Consider the following 21,206-nt stretch of genomic DNA (forward strand, 5'->3'; position numbering starts at 1 on the left):
GTAATGAATGCAGCGATCAAAGCAAAGGTAATGACATGAGTAAACAACTGAATCATATAGCAAAGACTTTTCATGAATAGTACTTCAAGACAAGCATCAATAAGTCTTGCATAAGAGTTAACTCATAAAGCAATAAATCAAAGTAAAGGTGTTGAAACAACACATAAGAAGATTAAGTTTCAGCGGTTGCTTTCAACTTATAACATGTATATCTCATGGATATTGTCAACATAAAGTAATATAACAAGTGCAATATGCAAGTATGTAGGAATCAATGCACAGTTCACACAAGTGTTTGCTTCTTAAGGTGGAAGGAGATAGGTAAACTGACTCAACAATAAAAGTAAAAGAATGGTCCTTCGCAGAGGAAAGCATCGATTGCTGTATTTGTGCTAGAGCTTTTATTTTAAAAACATGAAACAATTTTTGTCAACGGTAGTAATAAAGCATATGAGTTATGTAAATTATATCTTACAAGTTGCAAGTCTCACGCATAGTATACTAATAGTGCCCGCACCTTGTCCTACTTAACTTGGACTACCGGATCTTTGCATGCCATGTTTCAACCAAGTGTCACAAAGGGGTACCTCCATGCCGCTCTGTACAAAGGTCCAAGGAGAATGCTCGCATTTCGGATTTCTCGCTTTTGATTATTCTCAACTTAGACATCCATACCGGGACAACATGGACAACGAGATAATGGACTCCTCTTTAATGCATAAGCATGTAGCAAAGTTATTATTCTCATATGAGATTGAGGATATATGTCCAAAACTGAAACTTCCACCATGGTTCATGGCTTTAGTTAGCGGCCCAATGTTCTTCTCTAACAATTTTGCATGCTCCAACCACTAAAATGATAGACCTTCGGACAAGACGGACATGCATAGCAACTCACATGATATTCAACAATAGTTGATGGCGTTCCCCGGAAACATGGTTATCGCACAACGAGGCAACTTAATAAAATATAAAGTGCATAAGTACATATTCAATACTACGATAGTTTTTAAGGCTATTTTGTCCCATGAGCTATATATTGCAAAGGTGAATGATGGAATTTTAAAGGTAGCACTCAAGCAATTTACTTTGGAATGGCGGAGAAATACCATGTAGTAGGTAGGTATGGTGGACACAAATGGCATAGTAGTTGGCTCAAGGATTTTGGATGCATGAGAAGTATTCCCTCTCGATACAAGGTTTAGGCTAGCAAGGTTATTTGAAGCAAACTCAAGGATGAACAAGTGCAGCAAGACTCACATAAAAGACATATTGTAAACATTATAAGACTCTACACTTGTCTTCCTTGTTGTTCAAAACTCAATACTAGATATTATCTAGACCTTAGAGAAACCAAATATGCAAATCAAATTTTAGCAAGCTCTATGTATTTCTTCATTAATGGGTGCAAAGCATATGATGCAAGAGCTTAAACATGAGCACAACAATTGCCAAGTATCACATTATCCAAGACATTTTAGAATTACTACATGTAGCATTTTCCAATTCCAACCATATAACAAATTAACGAAGAAGAAACTTCGCCTTGAACATTATGAGTAAAGCCTAAGGACACATGTGTCCATATGCAACAGCGGAGCGTGTCTCTCTCCCACAAAGTGAATGCTAGGATCCATCTTATTCAAACAAAAACAAAAACGAAAACAAACCGACGCTCCAAGTAAAGAACACCGGATGTGATTGAATAAAAATATAGTTTAGGGGAGGAACCTGATGATGTTGTCGATGAAGAAGGGGATGCCTTGGGCATCCCCAAGCTTAGACGCTTGAGTCTTCTTAAAATATGCAGGGATGAACCACGGGGGCATCCCCAAGCTTAGAGCTTTCACTCCTCTTGATCTTAGTATATCATTCTCCTCTCTTGACCCTTGAAAACTTCCTTCACACCAAACTTCAAGCAAACTCATTAGAGGGTTAGTGCATCATTAATAATTCACACATTCAGAGGTGACACAATCATTCTTTTCACTTCTGAACATTGCATAATGCTACTTGGACATTAATGGATCAAAGAAATAAATCCAACATAGCAAAAGAGGCAATGCGAAATAAAAGGCAGAATCTGTCAAAAACAGAACAGTCTGTAAAGACGAATTTATAAATGGCACCAGACTTGCTCAAATGGAAAAACTCAAAACTAATGAAAGTTGCGTACATATCTGAGGATCACGCTCGTAAATTGGCAGATTTTTTCGAATTTTCTACAGAGAATTATGCCCAGATTCGTGACAGACAGCAATGCTGTTTCTGCGCAGCGATCCCAAATATAACATCAACTTTGACATAGAAACTTTACTTGGCACAAAAACATGATAAGGAGAGGTTGCTACAGTAGTAAACAACTTCCAAGACTCAATAAAACAAAAAATTGCTGTAGGTAAAAACATGGGTTGTCTCCCATAAGCGCTTTTCTTTAACGCCTTTCAGCTAGGCGCAGAAAGTACAAATCAAGTAACATCGAGAGTAGAAGCATCAACATCATAGCTTGTTCTAATAATAGAATCAAAAGGCAACTTCATTCTCTTTCTAGGGAAGTGTTCCATACCTTTCTTGAGAGGAAATTGATATTTAATATTACCTTCCCTCATATCAATAACGAGCACCAACAGTTCGAAGAAAAGGTCTTCCCAACACAATAGGACAAGATGCATTGCATTCGATATCCAAGACAACAAAATCAACGGGGACAAGGTTATTGTTAACCGTAATATGCACATTATCAATCCTCCCCAAAGGTTTCTTTTTAACATTATCGGCAAGATTAACATCCAAATAACAATTCTTCAATGGTGGCAAGTCAAGCATATCATAAATCTTTTTAGGCATAACAGAAATACTTGCACCAAGATCACATAAGGCATTACATTCAAAGTCATTGAATTTCATTTTAATGATGGGCTCCCAACCATCTTCTAATTTTCTAGGAATAGAAGTTTCAAGTTTTAGTTTCTCTTCTCTAGCTTTTATGAGAGCATTTGTAATATGTTTTGTAAAGGCTAAATTTATAGCACTAGCATTAGGACTTTTAGCAAGTTTTTGTAAGAACTTTATAACTTCAGAGATGTGGCAATCATCAAAATCTAAATCATTATGAGCTACAGCAATGGGATCATTATTCCCAAGGTTGGAAAAAAATTTCAGCAGTTTTATCACAAGCAGTTTCAGCAGTTTTAGCAATTTCAGGCAGTTTTGTTCGCTTTACACTAGGAGTAGAAACATTGCCAACACCAATTATTTTACCATTGATAGTAGGAGGTGCAGCAACATGTGAAGAATTAGCATTACTAGTGGTGGTAATAGTCCAAACTTTAGCTACATTATTCTCTTTAGCTAGTTTTTCATTTTCTTCTCTATCCCACCTAGCACGCAACTCAGCCATTAATCTTATATTCTCATTAATTCTAACTTGGATGGCATTTGCTGTAGTAGTAATCTTATTATCAAGATCATTATTAGGCATAACTTTCAACTTTAAAAGATTAACATCAGAGGCAAGTCTATCAACTCTAGAAGCAATAGTATCAATTTTATCAAGCTTTTCCTCAACAGATTTGTTAAAAGCAGTTTGTGTACTAATAAATTCTTTAAGCATGGCTTCAAGACCAGAGGGTACATTCCTATTATTGTTGTAAGAATTCCCATAAGAATTACCATAACCATTACCATTAGCAGAAGGATATGGCCTATAGTTATTACCGAGTTGTTCCTATAAGCATTGTTGTTGAAATTATTATTTTTAATGAAATTCACATCAACATTTTCTTCTTGAGCAACCAATGAAGCTAAAGGAACATTATTTGGATCAACATTAGATCTACCATTCACAAGCATAGACATAATCACATCAATCTTATCACTCAAGGAAGAGGTTTCCTCAACAGAATTTACCTTCTTACCTTGTGGAGCTCTTTCCGTGTGCCATTCCGAGTAATTTATCATCATATCATCAAGAAGTTTTGTAGCCGCCCCCAATGTGATGGACATAAAGGTACCTCCAGCAGCTGAATCCAATAAATTCCGCGAAGAAAAATTTAGTCCTGCATAGAAGGTTTGGATGATCATCCAAGTAGTCGAGTCCATGGGTTGGGCAATTCTTTACCAAAGTTTTCATTCTCTCCCATGCTTGAGCAACATGTTCAGTATCAAATTGTTTAAAATTCATTATGCTACTTCTCAAAGAAATAATTTTAGCGGGAGGATAATATCTACCAATAAAAGCATCCTTGCATTTAGTCCATGAATCAATACTATTCTTAGGCAAAGATAGCAACCAATCTTTAGCTCTTCCTCTTAATGAGAAAGGAAACACTTTCAATTTAATAATATCACCATCTACATCTTTATACTTTTGCATTTCACAAAGTTCAACAAAATTATTGAGATGGGCAGCAGCATCATCGGAACTAGCACCGGAAAATTGATCTCTCATGACAAGATTTAGTAAAGCAGGTTTAATTTCAAAGAATTCTGCTGTAGTAGCAGGTGGAGCAATAGGTGTGCATAGGAAATCATTATTATTTGCATTTGTGAAGTCACACAACTTAGTATTTTCAGGGTTGGCCATTTTAGCAACAGTAAATAAAGCAAACTAGATAAAGTAAATGCGAGTAACTAATTTTTTTGTGTTTTCGATATAGAGAGCAAGACAGTAAATAAAGTAAAACTAGCAACTAATTTTTTTGTATTTTAATTTAGTGCAGCAAACAAAGTAGTAAATAAAATAAAGCAAGACAAAAACAAAGTAAAGAGATTGAGAAGTGGAGACTCCCCTTGCGGCGTGTCTTGATCTCCCCGGCAACGGCGCCGAGAAAAAGTGCTTGATGCGCGTAGATGTACACGTCCGTTGGGAACCCCAAGAGGAAGGTATGATGCGCACGGTGGCAAGTTTTCCCTCGGTATGAAACCAAGGTTTAATCGAACCGAGTAGGAGCCAAGAAGCACGTTGAAGGTTGATGGTCGCGAAATGTGATGCGGCGCAACACCAGGGATTCCGGCGCCAACTAGGAACCTGCACAACACAACCAAAGTACTTTGCCCCAACGAAACGAGTGAGGTTGTCAATCTCACCGGCTTGCTGTAACAAAGGATTAAACGTATCGAGTGGAAGATGTTTGCAAAGAAAACAGTAAAACAAGTAGATTGTATGCTATGGAAAGAATAGGACCGGGGTCCACGGTTCACTAGAGGTGTCTCTCCCATAAGATAAAAGCATGTTGGGTGAACAAATTACAGTCGGGCAATTGACAAATAGAGAAAGGCATAATAATGCATATACATGACATGGTAAATATAGTGAGATTTAATTGGGCATTACGACAAAGAACATAGACCGCCATCCAACTGCATCTATGCCTAAAAAGTCCACCTTCAGGTTATCGTCCGAACCCCCTCCAGTATTAAGTTGCAAAGCAACGGACAATTGCATTAAGTATGGTGCGTAATGTAATCAACAACTACATCCTTAGACATAGCATCAATGTTTTATCCCTAGTGGCAACGAGCACATCACAACCTTAGAACTTTACGTCACTGTCCCGGTATCAATGAAGGCATGAACCCACTATCGAGCATAATTACTCCCTCTTGGAGTTAAGAGTAAAAACTTGGCCAGAGCCTCTACTAATAACGGAGAGCATGCAAGATCATAAACAACACATGAACAATAGATTGATAATCACCATAATCATAGTACTCTCTATCCATCGGATCCCGACAAACACAACATATAGAATTACATATAGATGATCTTGATCATGTTAGGCAGCTCACAAGATCTAACAATGAAGCACAACAAGGAGAAGACGACCATCTAGCTACTGCTATGGACCCATGGTCCAGGGGTGAACTACTCACTCATCACTCCGGAGGCGACCATGGCGGTGTAGAGTCCTCCGGGAGATGAATCCCCTCTCCGGCAGGGGGCCGGAGGCGATCTCCAGAATCCCCGAGATGGGATTCGCGGCGGCGCGTCTCTGTAAGGTTTTCCGTATCGTGGCTCTCGGTGCCGGGGGTTTCGCGACGGGAGCTTTAAGTAGGCGGAAGGTCAACGCGAGGGGCCACACGAGGGGCCCGGGGGCTAGGTCGGCGCGGCCGGGGCCCGGGCCGCGCCGGCCACCCCCCTGGCCTCCTCGTGGCCCCACTTCGTTAGGTCTTCGGTCTTCTGGAAGCTTCGTGCAAAAATAGGACCCTGGGCGAAAGTTTCGTCCAATTCCGAGAATATTTCTTTACTAGGATTTCTGAAACCAAAAACAGCGAGAAAACAGACAAGCGGCTCTTCGGCATCTTGTTAATAGGTTAGTTCCAGAAAATGCATAAATATGACATATAATGTGCATAAAACATGTAGGTATCATCAATAAAATAGCATGAAACATAAGAAATTATCGATACGTTGGAGACGTATCAAGACCCGAGAGAACCATTGTTCAATATGGCGATGGCTGGAGTAGGAGTTATGGGAACAGCGTTTGCAACAACGCCTCCCGAAGAAAATCCTAGGCAAAATAGTCCACGACCCGCTGCAGCAGTTCAAGACCCACCAAGAGCAAGTGGAGCAAGAGACACAGCAGTCCAAGTAAGGGTGGACGGAGCGCGACAAGAAAGGAGGGACCGTCAGTACTCGCCAGAGCTTGCCGACGAAGATATGTGTGGGCTCCCGTGCTTTACGAGAAGCGTGCGAAAAACTCGAGTCCCAAAAGGGTTCAAGTTACCCGAGAATTTCAAGAAGTTCGACGGCTCTGCAAGATCCCGAGGATTGGCTCGTGGATTATCTCGAGATGGTGAAAGCTGGTAGGAGGAACCAGAGCAACAGCTATGCAAAGTATCCAAGTTCACCTGAGTGGTGCCGCAAGATCTTGGATAAAGAAACTCCCCTTGAACTCCATCGACAGCTGGGAAACCTTTGAGGACATCTTCGTGAAGAACTTCCGATCCACCTGCAAAAAACCCGCGTCGTTGGAAGAATTACGAGCGTGTCGACAAAAACATGACGAGTCGATGAGAAAATATATACAGCGGTGGAACATTATCAAAAACTCGGCAGAAGACATATCTGACGAGAGGGCAATAGATGCGTTCGTGGCGAGGAATCCGACGAGCAGACTTCGTCGAGGACTTGGGGAGAACTAATCCCAAGACAATCTCAGCGTTGATGGAAATCGCTAACAAGTGGGCAGATGGAGAAGACGCAATATACAACAAACGACACAGGTCGCCAGAAGAGGATCGTAGTCGAAACTATCAAAATAGAAGGCGATTTTCTCGCCAGTTCTACAACAACGATGCTCCCGGCCACATATCAGCTGGTTTTCGAGGAAACCCTGGTGGAAATAGTCGAGATGATTATCAAAGGAGCAATGAGCAACAAGGCGACAATAGAGGTGATTTTCGCGGCAACAGACAAAATAGTGGACCAAGAATTCAGAGACCTTACGTGTCTCCCGAAGAGATGATGAACGGTCCGTGTCAAATGCACTTTTACCTCGACAACAATGGAAAGAGACAGTCAGGACATCTCCAGAAAGACTGCCGCAATTTTCAGGCAATGCTGCGAGCCGCAGGAATCGCAAATGCCCAAGCAAATAACAGAAATCCTCGGGAGCCAAGGAGCGAGATTCACCTTCCACCTCCTCCCGCAATAACCGAAGAAAATCGACACCAGCTCAGAATAGCGGCAGCACCACAACCACCCCCATATGTCGATCCCAATTCCAATGGCGCAGTTTTGATGATTCAGAAAGCTAGGCCGTCCAACAGGGCGCAGAAGGTCATATCTCGACAAGTGTTTATGGCAGAGAAGATGCCTCCACCAACAGTCGAGTATCTAAATTGGTCAGGGCAAGACATAGGCTTCACAATCGCGGATCACCCGCAGCAAGTTCCTCGACCGGGACAATCAGCACTTATTCTACCCGCGGTAATTGCTTGGGTTCGATGTGTCGCGAGTTTTCATAGATGGCGGCAGCGATCTAAACCTCATGTATGCGGACACATTGAGGAAGATGAACATATCCCCGGCAAACTTGAAACCAACTGACACACGCTTTCACGGGATCACACCAGAGAAGCCAAGTTACCCATTGGGCAAGATCAACCTCGACGTTCAGTTTGGAACCCGAGAAAACTACAGAATAGAGAACCTGGAGTTCGAAGTTGTGGATTTCCCGTCGCAATATCACGCTTTGTTGGGACGACCAGCGTACGCCAGGTTCATGGCAGTGCCGCATTATACATATCTGTTGTGGAGGTTGCCTGGGCCTAAGGGACCTATCACAATCAAAGGAAGCTTTGCACTGTCCGATAAATGCGACAAGGATTTTCATCGACTGTCGAAACTTTCGGGATGCAAGCGAGAATATGCGGCACCTAGGTTCACCGATTATGATGTGCTGCCCGAGGTAGGAAGACCTTCTAAGGAGCCAACTTTCAATATAAATAAAGATTCAAAAGAGGTACGGATCCACCCGACGGATCCAAAGAAAACGACGTCCATTGCTGCAAACATGGATGTCGCATAGGAAAGCGCGCTCGTCGAGTTCCTCCGTGAGCACCTGGAAAATCTTCGCATGGTGTCCAGCCGACATGCCAGGAGTACCCGGGGAACTTGCCGAGCACCACCTCAATTTGGATCCTCTCGCACGACCAGTAAAGCAACCTTTGCGGCGTTTTTCGGAACCTAGCCGCAAAGCCATGTTATCAGAAATAGATCGACTCAAAGATGCCGGGTTCATCAGAGAAATATCTACAGAAGCCACATGGGTAGCTAACCCGGTGATGGTGCCGAAGAAACACACAATAGTCCTTCGCATGTGCGTCGACTTCACGTGTCTCAATAAACATTGTCCCAAGGATCACTTTCCCCTCCCAAGGATCGATCAAATCATCGACTCCACGGCAGGATGCGAACGTCTTTCCTTCCTGGACGCATATTCTGGTTATAACCAGATCAGATTAAAAGAAGAAGATGAAGCCAAGACAGCGTTCATCACACCTTATGGCGTGTTTTGCTACAAAACAATGCCCTTTGGTCTGAAAAACGCGGGAGCAACATATCAGCGGATGATGCAGAAATGCCTAGCAACACAGATTGGGAAAAATGTACAAGTCTACATCGACGATGTCGTAATAACATCAAAGAAAGGGTCAACGTTGATCGAAGATCTGAAGGAAACCTTCGACAACCTCGACAAGTTCTGCCTCAAGCTGAACCCGACAAAGTGCTCTTTTGGAGTACCCGCAGGAGAACTTCTCGGGTTTTTAGTATCAGCAAGGGGGATTGAAGCTAATCCCGAAAAAATACAGGCCATCGTTACGATGAGAAAGCCAACAAAGTTGAAAGAAATACAACAGCTAACGGGGCGAGTCGCAGCTTTAAGCAGATTCGTCGCCAGGCTAGGAGAAAAGCGGCTGCCGTTTTATGCGTTGATCAAGCAAGGGGAAAAATTTCAATGGAACGAGGAAGCGGACAGAGCTTTCGAGAATCTCAAGCGAGCAATTTCGACACCGCCGATATTGGTGGCGCCAAAAGAGAAAGAACCTCTCCTCTTGTACATTGCAGCTACACCTCAGGTGGTCAGCACGGCCCTAGTGGTCGAAAGGGAAGAAGAAGGCAAGCTTCATGGAGTTCAAAGGCCAGTATATTTCATCGGCGAAATCTTGTCGCCGTCAAAACAGCGGTACCCGCAATATCAAAAGCTAGCATATGGAGTATTCACGACAGCAAGAAAATTGCGACACTACTTTTCGGCGCACCCGATAATAGTGGTCAATGAGGCTCCCTTATCAAATATACTGAACAACCCAGAAGCCACGGGTCGTGTCTCCCTTTGGGGAATAGAACTTTCCCCTCGGGACATCACGTATGAAAAAAGAAAAGCAATAAAGTCGCAGGTCTTACCAGATTTCATTGCAGAGTGGATGGAGCTACAAAACACAGGACCCCAGATTTATCGAGGACTTGGACCATGAACTTCGACGGGTCCAAGAGATTGGAAGGTGCCGGAGCAGGCGTGATATTAGTTTCACCTGAAGGCGACAAGTTGAAGTATGTTCTGCGGATGACGTTCCCAAACGCATCTAACAATGAAGCGAGAATATGAAGCTCTCATACACGGGATGAAGATGGCGAAAGCTTGCGGTGCAACCCGATTGAAAATTTTCGGCGACTCACGGTTGGTAGCACGGCAAGTAATGAACCAATGCGACGCGATCAACGAGAGTATGATAGCATACAAGGAGGTGTACAATGAGCTGGAGAAGCTATTCGATGGTTGTGAGGTAAACCACATCGGCAGGATGAGCAACGATGAAGCCGACGTTCTCGCAAACATCGGGTCACAATGCCTCGCAATCCCTCCGAGTGTGTTTTGGGAAGAGATAAGCGAAAGATCAACAAAGCCAGCAAAAACAAAAAAGGAGAAGAAAGAGAAAACCTCGGTCGTCACCAAGGACACGACGGAAGAAGAAGAAGAAGAAGAGCAAGAACTAGTCATGATGGTACAAGTTCCATGGATGCAGGCCTACATATCATACATCCTAAGGAAAGTCATACCCGACGATCCAGTCGAAGCAAGGCGAATAATTAGGCGATCAAAAGCTTTCACTGTGGTAAAAGGGGAACTGTACAAACGCAGTATTTCGGGTGTGCTACAACGGTGTGTTACACCCGAAGAAGGAAGGATCATCCTAAAGGACGTGCATGAAGGGATATGCGGACACCATGCGAGCAGCGAGAGCCATCGCGGCAAAGGTTTTCGAGCAGGATTCTATTGGCTCACAGCAATCGAAGACGCAAAGGAAATAGTGCGCACTTGCGACGCGTGTCAAAGATTTGCGGCAAGACCTCACTCTCCTGCCGCAGAACTTATGCCAATCCCACTATCTTGGCCTTTTTCTCAATGGGGTCTCGACATGGTGGGAAAACTACACAAAGCTTCGCCGAGGAGGTTATGAGTATATGCTTGTTGCTGTCGACAAGTTTACAAAATGGATCGAAGCAAAGCCGATAAATTCACCGGACGGCGCGTCAGCGATTAAGTTCGTGAAAAGCATCGTCTTCAGATTTGGAGTTCCTCACAGTATTGTGACGGACAACGGCAGCAATTTCACGTCCAAGGAGTTCAAAGCATACTGCGCAGAAGTGGGCATCAAATTGAGTTTTGCGTCTGTCGCGCATCCTCAGACCAATGGACAAGTCGAGAAGGCCAATGGCATCATCTGCAATGGCATCAAGAAACGCCTGCTAGGCCCATTGGAAAAAGCTCGGCATACTTGGCCGGAGGAATTACAAAGCGTGTTGTGGAGTATCCGAACAACACCAAATACGGCGACACAGGAAACACCGTTCTTTCTGGTTCATGGCGCCGAAGCAGTCCTGCCGATAGAAATAGAGCACGATTCTCCAAGAGTCACAGAATATGACGAAGAAACATCGAGAAAAGCTTTGGAGGATGATGTCGATGCACTCGATGAAGCTCGAGACGAAGTCCTGTCAAGAGTCGCCAAATATCAGCAGGACCTGAAAAACTATCACAGTCGACGATTGCGGCCAAGGTCTTTTCAAGTTGGTGACTTAGTTTTGCGGCTCAACCAAAAAAGTCACGAAAAACTCGAATCACCATGGCTTGGACCCTACATCGTCACAGAAGTAATCGAAGGAGGAGCATACAGAATCAAAGACAAGAAGACAGGGATTGACGAGCCAAATCCCTGGAATGTGGCACAGCTCAGGCGATTCTACGCCTAGGTGTTGAAAATATAGTCCTCCTTTGTAAAGCTTCAATGTACTGAAACGCCCACGAGTTTTCAGACGCACTCTTTTCCTTTTTCGGGGCACCGAGTGGGGCCGGGAAAGGTTTTTAATGAGGCGGGCTCGTGGTGCTGCAATATAATAAAGATAGTGGAATTATATATCTTCTTCTCGACAAGATCAGGGGTTTTCCCCTACATGATACAATATATATATAAACACAGTGTCGACAAACGCAAAAGAAGCATGTTGCCTTGGTAAACATACCTCGCCAAAATAAAAAGAGATACAGACAAAATAGTGATCAACAAAAGACTCGGGGGCTTACACCCACAAAAATAGTATACAGTGTATATTATCTTGCCTTGGGACAACCTCGCATGATAATAAACAAAAGACACTGCAATCAAAACGCCCGGGGGCTTGGCGAAAAAAATAAAATACAATGACTTTACAATATAGCTCGTCTATACAGGATACAAAGTTCGGAATAAATGTCAAGGATTTCCCAATATATTATCTATGGTTAAGCGCTCGTTATTTACAGCGCGAGTACTATGCTCAGCATAGCTACCCTTCACGAAGAATTCGGAATCCATCCGAAGAAGTTCATCCATCATATCTTCAGCAACAGGAGTAACTATGTCATCATATTTGCCGAAGTTCCTTTTCCTCTTCGACATCTTCTCCAGGCACTTTGGGACAATTTGCCCTACATCTAACTTCGGGTAGCAAATCTTTATCATGATCATCGCAAACCTTGCACCAGCAGCTAGTTGGGCTCGTACAAAGCCGTGGATGCGAGGAGCATCTCGAAATTTGTCCATCAATGCAGGAAGGGTTTCTGGCATCTTATTGCGAGGAAACATGGTACCATACACCAGAGACAAAGTCCTTGTACAGAAATCAAGATATTCGCGAACCTGAAGTGCACGATCTTGAAATCTCACGATTTGGCGGGTCCGCTCAGGTGTACCCCAAAAAGTCGATCCGTGTTCATGTGCAAGCCGAAGGAGAACATTGGAACGAGCCTCGACACGTTCATCTTCAGTTATAGGATCCAAAAAAGCACCTACGGTTTCATAAAACAATTCAGTGGGCAATGAGGAGGCAAGCAGCAAAGGAAACGAAGAAGCGAGATAAAGATAATGAAACTTACCCGCCATATCCAAGCTAGCATCTGTTAGCAGCTGCAGCATAGAATTCTCTCGAGATGCAGCCGCGTCAGCTTCAGCAACAGCAGAGTCCTTTTCAGCAATGGCAGTTTGTGCTTGTTGGAGTGCAATTTCCTCGGCTTCAGATGACTTACGAGCCTTCTCCATCAGCACAAGTGATTGCTTCTTCACGAACTGAAGTTGGTGTCGAAGTTCGTCTAATTCTTGCGGCAAGGAATCCTCGGCAGTCGAAGCATCAGCAGGAATTCTCCTCGGGGGAGAAGGCAAAATATTGGAAGAACCAGGAGCTGGCGTATAATTGTCAAAAATTAACTGGAAAAAGAAATATTTCGATATCAATCACTGAGCAAAGATAGATTTCCATTCATCTCCATAATATATACATGTCTATTACAAAAGAAGGACCTTCTAGAGGGATACTGAAATAGTTCTCGCCAATAACACTACGGCGACAAAGCCAAAAGAAAGAGGAATGCTAAAAAAGAAAAAGCAGAGGCATTCAACTAGACCTCCGGCTTTGATGAGCTAGGAGTCGAAGATGGCTTGATCCCGATATAAGCCAGGATTTTCCTCGTGTTGGGCTTAGCTGCCTTGATCAAAGACCTCCACCTTGACTCGTTCTATCCGATCGGTGTCGCCAACTTTCGACCGGTCGATAGACCGTTGGCTATCGGCAACCAAGGCGACAGTATTTTCCACGGCAATCTTCATATTCTCATGGCGCACCCTTAACCCAAGATCTTCAGACGGATTGAAACACTTGGCGAGGTCAAGGAAAGTTGCGGGTTCCTCTTTCTTTGGGAAGAAATAAGGAAAAAGCCGCGACAACCCTGCTTTAGCCTGGTCGATGCCTTCCCGTGCTTCTGATCCATGAACCTCGAGGAATGACAGAGCGTCAAGCAGAGGATCATTGGCGGGTTCGTCAAGTTGAAATTCTTGAGCTGTTCTAGCTGTTAAGAAAGAAAAAATTGAGCAACAAACGAGTGCAGAGAAGAAAATACAAAAGCATAATGAGTGGTACTTACCTACGAAGCGGCGACTCTGCGTCGTTAAACGCTTACGGATCGCCTCCTCGCGAGCAGACTGGGCGGCTATGTGATCGCTCAGGGAAGTTTCAGCGGTGTGAAGCCTCTTTCTAAGGTCTTCGACACCAGCAGCATCAGCCTTGGCTTTATCAGCTTCTGCTCGTGCATCAACAGCATCTAATTCAGCCTTTTTGCGAGCCTTTTCACTCTGCTCTAATTGCAGAGCAAGTGTGTTGGCACGCTCATTGGCTTCCGCCAGTTTTTCTACAATAGAAGATAAATATAGTTACAAATTTTGACAACAAAGAAGGAACAAAAAGAACAGAGGGAAAAAGGAGCAGAGTATTACTTTCAGTTTTACTCGCATATTCACGGTACCCAACAAATTGGGCACCGATGCGAAGAAGATCCTTGATCACAGGCTATAAAAGCAAGAGGATAAAGAAAGAATAGGGGTATGAGAAAAATATAGTGATACGCAGAAGCAAACAAAGGAAACATAAACACTGACAAAAAAAGTAAAGAACTTACATCTTCCATGAGAAGGTTCGAAGAACTACTCAATTGGAGAGTAGGCTCCGAGACAATTTCCGTCCTTGCCCTTTTCGGTGAAGGGGCTCGGGGGCTCGAAGGAGGAGTAGAAGCGCCGATGTTTTGTTGAGGAGGCGAGGATTCCTCTCCTTCAACTCGTGGCTCTGAAATGACTAGGGTATGTGACATACTCGTTCGAGCAGCCACATCCAAAGCTGGCGTTTCCTCGTCGTCATCACTATGGCAAAAGGGTGGCAGTATAAAAAGCAAGGCAAGCAAAAATTCTTCGAATAGGAAAATAAAAGAGGGAACTTACGAACTGATGATACTCGCAAGATATGGGTCATAAGCTGCCTTTTGCGGTAAAGGAGCAGCTTCTTCGGGTTTAGAAGTCCCGGAATCTTCGACATCACCCCTCTTCCTTTTGTTCTTTGGAGAATCAGCAGGAGGAGGAGATTGGGCCGACGTAGTGTCTTCGAAGCGACATCTTTTTCAGCAGATCCCGCAGATTTTCGAGAATCTGCGGGTTCATCCACAAAAGAGGAGGCCTCTTGGTTATCATTAGAGATAACGGTCCTTTCTTCGACTTCCCCACCCTCAGGAAGAGGAGGAAGTGAAACAAGATTTGGATGATCCTGTCCAAAAAGAGGGAAGGATATCAGAACGAAGCAAACAATGCAAAAAAGCAAAGCAATAAGAAATTGCGCGACAATGTTTACCTGAGGAAGTGCATGGGTGGCGCTGTATGGTTTTACGCGACAAGAAGAAGGGATGGAATCTTTTTTGCTGAGGGAGGTGATTTTTCGGACAAGCCTCTCCAGGTCCTTGACTTCCAAATCCACCGACAGCCGATCCACGTCTTCGTCGCCAGTATATTTCCAGAGAGGGAATTTACGAGCTTGAAGAGGCTGAACTCTACTCTTAAGGAAATACACTATAATCTGGATACCCGACAATTCTTTGCCGCGAGTATTTTGCAACTCATGGATGCGAGCCATCAGGGCTTCAGTCGAAGTTCTTTCTTCCTCGGTAGCCTCTGCATCCCAGGAACGGCGACGAAGAATTTTTTCGGCACCATCGAACGGAGGGATGTTGTCCTCTGCACATCCATGGTTTTCTTCCCGAATGTATAGCCACCTCTTGCGCCAACCTTGAACGGAGTCAGGGAGCTTGACGTCGAAGTAATCAGCAGTGGAGCGAATAGAAATAACAACGCCGCCTATATTATAGGCGACATTGGGAGAGCCATTGCGGCGACAGAAGAAAATGCGCTTCCAAAGCGCCCAATTGGGTGAGACGCCAAGGAAGGCTTCACAAAGCGTGATGAAAATAGAAATGTGGAGGATTGAGTTTGGCGTGAGGTGGTGAAGCTGGAGACCGTAGACATAGAGTAATCCATGGAGGAAAGGATGGATGGGGGTGGATAAACCACGGATGAGATGGTCGACAAAACTTACCCGGTACCCCATTGGAGGGGCTGGGTAGCTTTCTTCGTCGGGGAAGCAAACCGCTTTGGGTTTCGTGGTGATTCCCGAGTTTCTTCGGGAGGTTCAGGTCTTGGTTTGTGATCTTGGACCTCTCCCACTCCGCAGTTCCTAGATCCGCGGCGGCCATGGAAGAATCAGGAGTGCTGTGCCTGGTTAAGCGACGCGGTGGCATCAACAATGGCAATGGCGAGCAGCTGCGAAGAGAAGAGCTTTGGCAGCAGTGGAGCGCAAGGGGAGATTTTGCGAGAGGAGAGCGAGAGAACGGCGCGAGCGGAAGTGCTCGAGGAAGAAGAAGGAGATCTTATATAGAGGTGCGGTGAAGCGACGGAACCGTTGGATGAAGAAAGAATGCAGGAGATGATTACCACGTGGCAACGAGGGCAAATTAGTATTTCAACATTGACGAGGTTACAGAACGTGCGCCAGGAAAAGCGGAGGACGTGTGTCCCCCACTTGCACGACGTGTCAACGTGGTTGAACAATGGACCCACAAGGCAGAAAAAAAAATCCCGGTTATTGATAGAGATGAAGAGAATTTGACAAGGGAAAATATGTCGACAAGCAAATTACAAAAAGAATGGCGACAAGACAAATCATTTGATTACTTTGGGAGCCTTTGATCAAATACAAGTTTTTGCCCATATGCTCGGGGGCTACTTTGGAAAAATAGAAAATTTCGAGTATGACAATATAGAAATGGCGAGAGCCTATGACCAAATCCAAGAATTTGTTCATAGCCTCGGGGCTACTCCCATCGGGAGCGCTGGTCGCGCACCCGATAAATATAAAAATATCGAGAAGGATCATAAATATAGCGGCAAAGGATGCTAATCTGTGGAGCCTACACCCAAGCACAAGTTCTTGGCTGTAGCCTCGGGGGCTACTCCCATCGGGAACGCTGTTCGCGTGCCCGATGAATTTGATCAGAAATAGAGAAAAAAAGTGAGTATATTTCGAGTTACACAAATAACTCTACATATACTCCCATCGGGAAGACAAAATAAAGTCATCAAATATGACTCAATAAAATGTGCTATTCCAAAGGCGAAAAGCACTCGACAATATATTCTCGGAACGCCAAAGTTGCGATCAATTTCCGAATGCCGCAAATTTGCGAAGGTAAGACCCCAGATCCGTTCTGCTGGGCGTGGCATCGCCAAAGACTGCGCTCTGCTACTTTTATCCGTATCAACAGATACGAAGAAAAATCCTAACGGACGCGTTAGGTACCCGATAAATTTGACTGGGACTCGACATAATGGTAAGACCTTAAGCGGCACCTGTCGAAGTTTACACCAGTATCCCGAGATCATGTCCGGGGACGTGATCTTGAAGTAGGTTTTTGCGGATTGCCACTAGAGCAGTTAACTAGTACCTGATCCGTCAGATGAACTAGCCCCAACTACCATTATCCCTGTACAACATAGAATTTTATGTGGAGTATAAATAACAGCTCTCGAACAAAAATAAACGGGAGAGATTTTCCCTGACTCTACGATTCAAGCAAAATCTCGGGGGCTACTGACATAGGCACCCCAAATGGGCCTGCCATAGGTAGTACCCGGGATTTACTGAAGGCCCACTATCCGAAGAATAAGAAGATTCGGGAGCCCAAGATGTATTAAGGAAAGCTAGAGTTGTAATAGGAAGTATTATTTGTAATCTGGCGGGACGAGTTAGAAACCGTCCCGAACTCTGTAACTTGTACAATACGAAACCCTCGGCTCCACCTCCTATATAAGGGGAGTCGAGGGACAAAGAAAGAATCGAATCTACTGTCAACATAACCCTAGTTTTCATAATCGCCGAGTACTTTTCGCCTAAACCTTCGAGATCTACTTGCCCTCTACTTCTAGCAAAACCCTAGTCTACAATCTGTAGGCATTGACAAGTTAATCCTTTGTCACGCGGACAGCGCCCCGCGTCCGCCTATCCTTTTGGGTCGCACGCTGATACGCGTAGATGCACACGTCCGTTGGGAACCCCAAGTGGAAGGTATGATGCGTATAGAAGCAAGTTTCCCTCAGTATGAAACCAAGGTTTAATCGAACCAGTAGGAGCCAAGAAGCACGTTGAAGGTTGATGGTGGCGAAATGTGATGCGGCGCAACAACAGGGATTCCGGCGCCAACGTGGAATCTGCACAACAAAACCAAAGTACTTTGCCCCAACGAAACAGTGAGGTTGTCAATCTCACCGGCTTGCTGTAACAAAGGATTAAACGTATCGAGTGGAAGATGTTTGCAAAGAAAACAAGTAAAACACAATTGCAGTAGATTGTATGCTATGTAAAGAATAGGACCGGGGTCCACGAGTTCACTAGAGGTGTCTCTCCCATAAGATAAAAGCATGTTGGGTGAACAAATTACGGTCGGGCAATTGACAAATAGAGAAAGGCATAACAATGCATATACATGATATGATAAATATAGTGAGATTTAATCCGGGCATTACGACAAAGTACATAGACCGCCATCCAACTCGCATCTATGCCTAAAAAGTCCACCTTCGAGGTTATCATCCGAACCCCATTCAGTATTAAGTTGCTAAGCAACAGACAATTGCATTAAGTATGGTGCGTAATGTAATCGACAACTACATCCTTAGACATAGAATCAATGTTTTATCCCTAGTGGCAACAGCACATCACAACCTTAGAACTTTCTGTCACTGTCCCAGGTGTCAATGAAGGCATGAACCCACTATCGAGCATAAATACTCCCTCTTGGAGTTAAGAGTACAAACTTGGCCGAGCCTCTACTAATAACGGAGAGCATGCAAGATCATAAACAGCACATAAACAATAGATTGATAATCACCATAACATAGTATTCTCTATCCATCGGATCCCGACAAACACAACATATAGTATTACAGATAGATGATCTTGATCATGTTAGGCAGCTCACAAGATCCAACAATGAAGCACAACAAGGAGAAGACGACCATCTAGCTACTGCTATGGACCCATGGTCCAGGGGTGAACTACTCACTCATCACTCCGGAGGCGATCATGGCGATGAAGAGTCCTCCGGGAGATGAATCCCCTCTCCGGCAGAGGTGCGGGAGGCGATCTCCCGAATCCCCCGAGATGGGATTCGCGGCGGCGGCGTCTCCGGAAGGTTTTCCGTATCGTGGCTCTCGGTACTGGGGTTTTCGCGACGGAGGCTTTAAGTAGGCGGAAGGGTAGGTCAGGGGGGCTGACGAGGGGCCCACACCATAGGGCGGCGCGGGCCCCCCTCTGGCCGCGCGACCCTATGGTGGCGGCGCCTCGTCGCCCCACTTCGTTATCTCTTCGGTCTTCTGGAAGCTTCGTGCAAAAATAGGACCCTGGGCGAAGATTTCGTCCAATTCCGAGAATATTTCCTTACTAGGATTTCTGAAACCAAAAACAGCAGAAAACAGACAATCGGCTCTTCGGCATCTTGTTAATAGGTTAGTTCCAGAAAATGCATAAATATGACATATAATGTGCATAAAACATGTAGGTATCATCAATAAAGTAGCATGGAACATAAGAAATTATCGATACGTTGGAGACGTATCACACGCTACGTCCAACGCGGCCAGATATGGGTCGCGTCCATAGAAGTTGGCATTTGCCTTTAAATTCAATATAAATGCATAAAAATCATAAACAATATATAAATAAGTATAAATGCTCAAGATTTATTACATAAGATTATTGCCCACCTATTCAGTGACTAAGTACTTATTCAAATAAAAATGTAAAATGATACAAATGGCCTAGACATTGTTTTTCTTCATTGTTGTTGTTTCCAGCATTGTTGCCAACATGCGCCTACATGTGCTCAACCAAATCAGCCTGCAGCTGGTTGTGAACAGCTTGATCCCGAATTTCATGGTGCACATGGAGGATATCTTGGAATGATGCCGGACCACCTTGAGGAGCAACCAGCTCTCCCTGGCCATCCCACTCATTATCAAACAGTGAATCATCCCGCTCTACCTCAACAATCATGTTGTGCATGATTACACAAGCGGTTATCACCTCCCATAGAGTTAGCACACTCCATGCTCTAGCAAGGTGTCTGACGATAGCCCAACGAGCTTGGAGGATGCCAAACACCCGCTCGACATCTTTCCGGGCTGCCTCTTTCTCTTTTGCAAACCTTGCCTCCTGCTCTGAGTTGGGATGACGGATTGTCTTCACAAGTGTAGCCCAAGTTGGATAGATACCATCAGCAAGGTAGTACCCCTTGTTGTAGTGGTGGCCATTGATCTCAAAATCCACATCAGGGGACTGACCGTGCGCTAGCCTACTAAACACCACAGCGCTGCAACACATTGATGTCATTGTGCGAGCCGGCCATTCCGAATAATGAGTGCCAAATCCATGTGTCATGTGAAGCAATAACTTCAATAATCACTGTGCACCCCTCAGAATGGCCGTTGTACGCCCCTTGCCAACCGAAGGGATAGTTCTTCCACTCCCAGTGCATGTAGTCTATGCTGCCAAACATCCCAGGAAACCCCCTGGAAGCGTTGATTGACAATAGGCGGGATGTGTCCTCTGCATTAGGTTGCCGCATATATTGTTCACTAAACACACTAATTATTGCTCTGCAGAACCTGTACATCGCTTCCAAGCAGCTCGACTCGCTCATGTGGATGTACTCATCTACGAAATCACCGGCAACACCATATGCGAGCATCCTAATTGCTGCCGTGCATTTCTGATAAGAAGAGAGGTCTACGTTGCCAATTGCATCCACTTTGGCGACGAAGTAGTCGTCGTAGACCTTGACGCCATCCATTATCGGGTGAACAACGGTCTGGACATCCGAAAACGACGACGAAAAGAGACCGGCGTGAACAATGTCTTGCGGTAGAAGTAGTCGTGGCCGCGTTCTCTTTTGCGGTCCAAGGCCGCCACGCGCCCCGACAAGGACCCCCGGTACCCGGGGATCTGCGCGACATTGTGCTCGTGGATGAGTAACGCAGCCTCCGTGAGAAAGTCCTCCTCGGACTCGTCGTCTGAGGACGTGTCGACGAAGTTCTTGTAGAAGAACTCGTCGTCGCTGTCCACCATGATCTACAGATGAAATGGGAAAAATTATTTCATCGAACACCTCGCGGGCGGGGGCAATCCACTGCCTCCGTAGGGACCTTTAGGCAATGGCTGTCCCGGCCGACTTGCGGCCTGGAAGTACGGTGCACGAGAGCTCACCTTGGCAGCAACGGCGAAGCTAATGACGACG

This window comes from Lolium rigidum, chromosome 6 (assembly GCF_022539505.1).
Source record: "Lolium rigidum isolate FL_2022 chromosome 6, APGP_CSIRO_Lrig_0.1, whole genome shotgun sequence".
Classification (NCBI taxonomy): Eukaryota; Viridiplantae; Streptophyta; class Magnoliopsida; order Poales; family Poaceae; genus Lolium; species Lolium rigidum.